This window comes from Oryx dammah, unplaced genomic scaffold (assembly GCF_014754425.2).
Source record: "Oryx dammah isolate SB20612 unplaced genomic scaffold, SCBI_Odam_1.1 HiC_scaffold_23, whole genome shotgun sequence".
Lineage (NCBI taxonomy): Eukaryota > Metazoa > Chordata > Mammalia > Artiodactyla > Bovidae > Oryx > Oryx dammah.
This window is the reverse complement of record NW_024070207.1, coordinates 68,648,747-68,658,466: the sequence shown is the minus strand read 5'-3', so window position 1 is coordinate 68,658,466 and position 9,720 is coordinate 68,648,747.

Below are 9,720 nucleotides of genomic sequence, written 5' to 3'. Positions count from 1 at the left end.
CATATATATATATATATATATATATATATATATACACATATATATATATGTGATGATTTGATATACATATACATTGTGAAATGATTGCCATAATCAAGCTAATTAACATATCCATCACCTCACACAGTTACCATTTTTGACAATTATTTTTTATTGAGTATATTTGACATACAATAAACATTGTGTAATTTAAGGTGTACATCATGTTGATTGGCAGTACTATTGCTATTGTACCCTTAGCTAACATCTGTACCACATCACATAATGCAAATATGTACATTTAAACAACTTCTGTCTCATTTTCCCACCCCAATCCCTGCAGCTCCTGGTAATAATATGTTTTTTTAAAATTTCACATGTAAGAGATATCATACAGTATATGTCTTTCTCTTTCTGACATCTCATTTAGCATTATGTCCTCAAAGTGCATCCATATTTTTGCAAATGGCAGAATTTCCTTTTTTCTCATGAATCAATATTATTTTATATGTATACTAGCAATTGTGAATAATGCTGAAATAAACATGGGAGAATATGTTTTCTCAGTAACCTTTTTCATTTCCTGTGGATATATACCCAGAAGTGGGATTGCTGGAACATGTGGTTGTTCTATGTTTAATTTTTTTGAGGAAACTCCATAGGGTTCTCCATAGTGGCTGAAACAGTTTACAGTTCCACCAACAGTGCACAAACAGTTGTTACCTCTTATCTCTTTGATGATAATCATTTAACAGGTGATATGTCGTTGTGGTTTTGATTTGCATTTCCCCGATAATTAGTTATATTGAACACCTTTCACATACCTTTTGGCAATCTGTATGTCATCCTCAGAAAAATGACTATTCAGGTAGTACTTTGTCCATTTTCAAATCAAATTGTTTATTTTATGCTATTTAATTAACTGTATAAGTTCCTTATATATTATGGAGAACTTCTTATCAGAAATATGATTTGCAAATATTTTTCCCATTCTGTGGGTTGCTGTTTAATTTTGTGGATTGTGTGCTGTGCAAAAGCTTTTTAGTCTGATACAATTCCACACATTTATTTTTGCTTTTGTTGTATTTGCTTTTGGTGTCATATCCAGAAAATAATTGCAAACACTAATGTCAAGGAGTGTTTTCCCTCTGTTTTCTTCTAGGAGTTTTACAGTTTGGGGTTTAAGTCTTCAATGCATTTTGAATTGATTTCTGTGTATGATGTAAGATAATTGTCCAGTTTCTTTTGCATGTGGATGTCCAAATTTTCCAGAACTATTGATTAAAGAGACTATCATTTCCCCATTGTGTATTCACTCTTGTTAAAAATTAATAGACTGCTAATATGTGGCCAACATCCGCTGTATCATGGAAAAAGCAAGAGAGTTCCAGAAAAACATCTATTTCTGCTGTATTGACTATGCCAAAGCCTTTGACTGTGTGGATCACAATAAACTGTGGAAGATTTTGAGAGAGCTGGGAATACCAGACCACCTGACCTGCCTCTTGAGAAATCTGTATGCAGGTCAGGAAGCAACAGTTCGAACTGGCCATGGAACAACAGACTGGTTCCAAATAGGAAAAGAAGTACGTCTAGGCTGTATATTGTCACCCTGCTTATTTAACTTCTATGCAGAGTACATCATGAGAAACACTGGACTGGAAGAAACACAAGCTGGAATCAAGATTGCTGGGAGAAATATCAATAACCTCAGATATGCAGATGACACCACCCTTATGGCAGAAAGTGAAGAGGAACTAAAAAGCCTCTTGATGAAAGTGAAAGAGGAGAGTGAAAAAGTTGGCTTAAAGCTCAACATTCAGAAAACGAAGATCATGGCATCCGGTCCCATCACTTCATGGTAAATAGATGGGGAAACAGTGGAAACAGTGTCAGACTTTATTTTTCAGGTCTCCAAAATCACTGCAGATGGTGACTGCAGCCATGAAATTAAAAGACGCTTACTCCTTGGAAGAAAAGTTATGACCAACCTAGATAGCATATTCAAAAGCAGAGGCATTACTTTGCCGACTGAGGTCCGTCTAGTCAAGGCTATGGTTTTTCCTGTGGTCATGTATGGATGTGAGAATTGGACTGTGAAGAAGGCTGAGCGCTGAAGAATTGATGCTTTTGAACTGTGGTGTTGGAGAAGACTCCTGAGAGTCCCTTGGACTTCAGGGAGATCCAACCAGTCCATTCTGAAGGAGATCAACCCTGGGATTTTTTTGGAAAGAATTATGCTAAAGCTGAAACTCCAGTACTTTGGCCACCTCATGCGAAGAGTTGACTCATTGGAAAAGACTCTGATGCTGGGAGGGATTGGGGGCAGGAGGAGAAGGGGACGACAGAGGATGAGCTGGCTGGATGGCATCATGGACTCGATGGACGTGAGTCTGAGTGAACTCCGGGAGATGATGTTGGACAGGGAGGCCTGGTGTGCTACGATTTATGGGTCACAAAGAGTCAGACACGACTGAGCGACTGAACTGAACTGAACTGAAGCGAACAGCCACTCTGGAGAACAGTGTGGAGATTCCTTAAAAAATTGCAAATAGAACTGTCTTATGACCTAGCAATCCCACTGCTGGGCATACACACCGAGGAAACCAGAATTGAAAGAGACACGTGTACCCCAATGTTCATCACAGCACTGTTTATAATAGCCAGGACATGGAAGCAACCTAGATGTCCATCTGCAGGCAAATGGATAAGAAAGCTGTGATACATCTACACAATGGATTATTACTCAGCCATTAAAAAGAATACATTTGAGTCAGTTCTAATGAGGTGGATGAAACTGGAGCTGATTATACAGAGTGAAGTAAGCCAGAAAGAAAAACACCAATACAGTATACTAACACATATATATGAAATTTAGAAAGATGGAAATGATAACCCTGTATGCGAGACAGCAAAAGAGACACAGATGTAAAGAACGGACTTTTGGACTCTGTGGGAGAGGGCGAGGGTGGGATGATTTGGGAGAATGGCATTAAAACATGTATACTATCATGTAAGAAACGAATCACTACTCTATGTTCAATACAGGATACAGGATGCTTGGGGCTGGTGCACTGGGATGATCCAGAGAGATGATATGGGGAGGGTGGTGGGAGGGGGGTTCAGGGTTGGGAACTCATGTACACCTGTGGTGGATTCATGTCAATGTATGGCAAAACCAATACAGTATTGTAAATGAAACACACACACACACACACACACACGTATCCTGTATTCACTGTTCACTGTTCACTAACCACACTTTCACTGCAGCATTATTTACGGTAGCTAGAACATGGAAGCAACTTAGATGTCCATTGACAGATGAATGGTTAAAGACGTTGTGGTACATATACACAGTGGAATATTAGTCATAAAAAGGAATGCATTTGAGTCAGTTCTGATGAGGCAGATGAACCTATGATCTATTATACAGAGTGAAGTGAGTCAGAAAGAGAAAGAGAAACATCGTATTCTAACACATATATTTGGAATCTAGAAAAATGGTACTGAAGAATTTATGTACAGGGCAGCAATGGAGAAACAGACATAGAGAATAGACTTGTGGACATGCAAAGAGAGGAGGAGAGGGTGAGATGTATGGAAAGTGTAACATGGAAACTTACATTACTATATGTAAAATAGATAGCCAATGGAAATTTGCTGTATGGCTCAGGAAACTCAAACAGGGGCTCTGTATAAATGTAGAGGGCTGGGATGGGGTGGGAGATGGGAAGGAGGTTCAAAAGAGAGGGGATATATGTATACCTATGGCTTATTCATGTTGAGGTTTGACAGAAAACAACAAAATTCTGTAATGCAATTATCTCTCAATAAAAAAATAAATTAATTATTAAAATGGGCAGAAAACTTAAATAGACATTTCTCCAAAGAAGACGTAGAGATAAGCAAAGGACATGAAAAGATGATCAACATTGCTAATTACTAAAGAAATGGAAATCTTGGCCATTTTTTCTTCAAATAATCTTTGTGCCCCTTTCTCTCTTCTGAAACTCCTATGATGCATATGTTGGTCCATTTAATGTTGTCCTACAAGTACCTTATGCTCTGCTCACTTCTCTTCATTTGTTTTCTTTCTGCTTCTCTGATTTGATTATTTCTACTTCACAACTTCAAGTTTGCTGATTATTCTCCCAGCTGAAGTCCACCGCTGTAATTCTATAGTGAATTTTTCATTTTAATTATTGTACTTTTTAGCTTCAGAATTTATGTTTGGTCCCTCTTCATAATTATTTATCTCTATTGATTTCTCATTTTTAAACATATCATTTTCAAATTTCTATAGTTCCCTGTCCATATTTAATTCTTTTTGGTGGTTGACTAATATTCTATTATATATATTACATTATAGATGGAGAAACAGTGGAAACAGTGTCAGACTTTATTTTTCTGGGCTCCAAAATCACTGCCGATGGTGATTGTAGCCATGAAATTAAAAGACACTTACTCCTTGGAAGAAAAGTTATGACCAACCTAGATTGCATATTGAAAAGCAGAGACATTACTTTGCCAACAAAGGTCCATCTAGTCAAGGCTATGGTTTTTCCAGTGGTCATGTATGGATGTGAGAGTTGGACTGTGAAGAAGGCTGAGCGCCAAAGAACTGATGCTTTTGAACTGTGGTGTTAGAGAAGACTCTTGAGAGTCCCTTGGACTGCAAGGAGATCCAACCAGTCCATTCTGAAGGAGATCAGCCCTGGGATTTCTTTGGAACGAATGATGCTGAAGCTGAAACTCCAGCACTTTGGCCACCTCATGCTAAGGGTTGACTCATTGGAAAAGATTCTGATGCTGGGAGGGATTGGGGGCAGGAGGAGAAGGGGACGACAGAGGATGAGCTGGCTGGATGGCATCACTGACTCGATGGACGTAAGTCTGAGTGAACTCTGGGAGTTGGTGATGGACAGGGAGGCCTGGCGTGCTGCGATTCATGGGGTCGCAAAGAGTCGGACACGACTGAGTGAACTGAACTGATATATATATGTATACTGATACTATATATGTATACATATATAGTATTCTATATATACATATACATATTGTATACATATATACGTATATATATATTCTATTGTATTCATACATATATTGTATACATATATATATATACATATATACATCATTATTATCTATTTATTCAGTTATAGATGAGACTTTGGTTTCCCCTGTATCTTGTCCATTGTAAATGATGCAATGAACGAAAAGGTGAACGTATCTTTTCTAATTAGTGTTCTTATTTTCTTGTGGTAAATACACAGAAGAGGAATTGCTTAATCATATGGTTGTTCCATTTTTACTTTTTCTGGAGGAATCTTTATAATGTTTTCCATAGTGTTTGCATCAATTTATGTTCTCACCAACAGTGCACAAATTTCCCCTTTTCACCACATCATTGCTAAAACTTGTTATCTGTTGTCTTTCTGATAACGGCCATTCTGACATATGAGAGGTGATACCTCACTGTGGTTTGATTTGCATTTCCCTGATGACTACTGATACTGAGCATCTTTTCATTTTGCTATTGCCTTTCTATGTATTTTCTTTTGAAAAATATCTATTCAGGTCCTCTCGGTTCAGTTCAGTTGCTCAGTTGTGTCCGAATCTTTGCAACCCCACAGACTGCAGCACACCAGGCCTCTCTGTCCATCTCCAACTCCCGGAGTTTACTCAAACTCATGTGCATTGAGTCTGTGATGCCATCAACCATCTCATCCTCTGTCGTCCCCTTCTCCTCCTGCCTTCAATCTTTCCCAGCATCAGGGTCTTTTCAAATGAGTCAATTCTTCGCATCAGGTGGCCAAAGTATTGGAATTTCAGCTTCAGCATCAGTCCTTCCAATGAATATTCAGGTCTGATTTCCTTTACGATGGACTGGTTGGATCTCCTTGCAGTCCAAGGGACTCTCAAGAGTCTTCTCCAACACCACAGTTCAAATGCGTCAATTATTCTGCACTCAGCTTTCTTTCTAGTCCAACTCTCACGTTCATACATGACTACTGGAAAAACAATAGCCTTGACTAGACGGAAAAACAATAGCCTTGACTAGACGGACCTTTGTCGGCAAAGTAATGTCTCTGCTTTTAACATGCCATCTAGGTTGGTCATAACTTTCCTTCCAAGGAGTAAGCATCTTTTAATTTCATGGCTGCAATCACCATCTGTAGTGATTTTGGAGCCCCTTCCAAAAATAAAGTCAGCCACTGTTTCCACTGTTTCCCCATCTATTTCCCATGAAGTGATGGGACTGGATGCCATGATCTTCGTTTTCTGAATGTTGAGCTTTAAGCCAACTTTTTCACTCTCCTCTTCCACTTTCATCAAGAGGCTCTTTAGTTCTTCCTCACTTTCTGCCATAAAAGTGGTGTCATCTGCATATCTGAGGTTATTGATATCTGAGGTTATTCCTGCATATCTGAGGTTATTCCAGCTTGTGCTTCCTTGAGCCCAGCGTTTCTCATGATGTACTCTGCATAGAAGTTAAATAAGCAGGGTGACAATATACAGCCTTGGCAAACCTCCTTTCCCTATTTAGAACCAGTCTGTTGTTCCATGTCCAGGTCCTCTACCCATTTTTAAACTGGGTTCTTTGATTTTTGATGTTGAGTTTTATGGAATCTTTTTATGTTTTCCATATTGACCACTATCAGATATACTGTTTGCAAATATTATCTACCATTCAGTAGATGGCCTTTCTGGGTTTTTTAAAAATAGTTTCCCACAGTGTGCAAAGGCTTTTTAATTTGATGTAGTCCCACTTGTTTAATTTTCCATTTATTTTCATGATGAGACATATACAAAAAAATATTACCAAAACCATTGTAAAAATGTGTACTGCTTATGATTTTTTCTAGAACTTTTATGGTTTCCTGCCTAACACTTTATCCTTTAACACATTTTGAGTTTATATTTGTATATGGTGTAAGAAAGCACTACATTTTGATTCTTTTGCATGTAGCTCTCCAATTTTCTATATACCTTTTGCTGAAGAGGCTGTCTTTTCCCCATTATATTTTCTTGCATTTTTTATCATAGACTAATTGCCCATATAAGAGGGTGTTAATTTCTGCTCACTCTATTTAGTTCCATTGATCTATATGTCTCTTTTTTTTTGTGCCAGTACCATACTGTTTTAATTACTGTAACTCTGTAATATAGTTTGAAATCAGGGACTGTGACACCTCCTGGTTTCTTTATATTTCATAAGCTTGTTTTGGTTATTTATGGTTTTTTATATTTCTGCACAAACTTTAAAACTATTTATTCTAGTTCTATGAAAAATGATATTGATATTTTATAGGCATTGCATTGAGTCTGTTGATTGCCTTGGGTCATTTGGCTATGTTAACAATATTAAATTTTCCAATTCATAAACAGAGTAAATCTTTTCATATGTTTGTGTTGTTTTCAATTACTTTCATTAGTGTCTTATAGTTTTCAGAAGTGCTAAGTCACTTCAGTAGTGTCCAACTCTGTGTGACCCCATGGACGGCAGCCCACCAGGCTCCACCTTCCCTGGGATTCTCCAGGCAAGAACACTGGAGTGGGTTGCCATTTCCTTCTCCAACACGTGAAAGTGAAAAGTGAAAGTGAAGTCCCTAAGTATTTTTTAATGCACGTGGTAAATGGGATTGTTTTCTTAATTTCTCTTTCTGATAACTTGTGGTTAGTGTAAAGAAATTCAACAAAATTCTGTATATTAATTTCATATCCTGCAATTTTATTGAAATCTTTGCTAAGTTCTAACAGTTTTTTTGTCAGCATATTTAGGATTTTCTGTGTATAGTATTATGTCAGCTTCAAGAAGTGATAGTTTTACTTCTTCCTTTCCTACTTAGGATCCTTTTATTTCTCTTTTTGTCAGATTGCTGTGGCTAGGATTTCCAATGCTATGTTGAATAAGAATGTTGAGAGTGGGCATTTTTGTCTTATTCCTGATGATAGAGGAAAAACTTTCAGCTTTTCACCATTGAAAATGAAGTTAATTGTGGGTTTGTCATATATGCTCTTTACTGTATTTAGCTAAGTTCATTCTATATTCACGTTCTTCAGAGTTTTTATAATAAATGGATGTTGAATTTCATCTGAAGCTTGTTTTCTGAATCTTTATAGATGACTATATGATTTTTATTCTTCAGTTTGTTAATGTGATGTATCACACTGATACATTTGCACATATTGAACCATATTTATTTCCCTGGGATGATCCCACTTGATCATGGTGTATGATCTTTTTAATGTATTCATGGATTTGGTTGCTAATATTTGTTTGAGGATTTTTACATCTATGTTCATCAGTGATATAGGCCTATAATTTTCATTTTTTTGTATAACTTTGTCTTTTGTGTCAAGGTGTCCTGGCCTTATAAAATGAGTTCAAAACTATTGGGACTATGTATAGACCACTTTGATCTGGGGTTACCAAACTACAACCCATGGGCAAAAACTGGCCCAGCACCTGTTTTGTAAACACAGAGCTACTTTTTCATTTTTACATGCTGGAAACAAATAAAAAGAATAATATTCCATATAATTTGACAGTTATATGAAATGCAAAATTTGGTGTACACAGAGAGTGGTTGACTGTGGCACAATCAAACAGAAAAAAAAAACTCCAGAATTCCCCCACTCTCTGCTCCCATGATCAAATCTTTTGGCTTTGGAGTGTAAACCAGTCATCTGACAGGCTGGGGACTGTGCGGGTTGCAAATGGTTTGATGGGATACACAGAAACATGAAGAAATGGATTTCAAGCATGTCCCTAATTCTACTACACTTGATTATGTATGTTCAGATTTCATTGCTTGTGTTTCTCTAAGAAGAGATAAGGACCAAGACAGTGATGTATTGGTTCTCTCCTTGCTGCCCTTCCATTTTAGGTTAATCAAAGCACCATAATCCAGACAGTGTGATATTGACATAAGGACAGACCAGTGCTGAAGGGACAGAAAAGAGAGTGCAGAAACAGAACCACACAGTATGGTCAGTTCATTCTAGAGCAAGGTGTTAGAGGAATTCAATAAGGTAAGTTAAATTTCCTTCTACAAATAGTGTTACAACCAAATGAAGAAACTAAAAAAGAAATAACCAAACCAATATCAGTCCATACACAAAAATAATTCAAGATGAATCTAAAACTAAATGTAAAAGCTGGAAGCATAATTCTTATAAAAGAGAATATATAAGAATATCTCTGTGACCTTTGCTTAGGTCAAGATGTCTTAGACAGGACCAAAAAAGTGCTAAGTATTGAAGAAAGTGCAATGAATTGAGTTGTTTAAAATATAAAATTTTGAAAGAGACACATGTACCCCAGTGTTCATCACAGCACTGTTTATTATAGCCAGGACATGGAAACAACCTAGATGTCCATCAGTAGATGAATGGATAAGAAAGCTGTGGTACATATACGCAATGGAGTATTACTCAGTCATTAAAAAGAATACATTTGAATCAGTTCTAATGAGGTGGATGAAACTGGAGCCTATTATACAGAGTGAAGTAAGCCAGAAAGAAAAACACCAATACAGTATACTAACACATATATATGGAATTTAGAAAGATGGTAACGATAACCCTGTATGCGAGACAGCAAAAGAGACACAGATGTATAGAACAGACTTTTGGACTCGGTGGGAGAGGGCGAGGGTGGGATGATTTGGGAGAATGGCATTAAAACATGTATACTATCATGTAAGAAACGAATCACCAGTCTATGTTTGA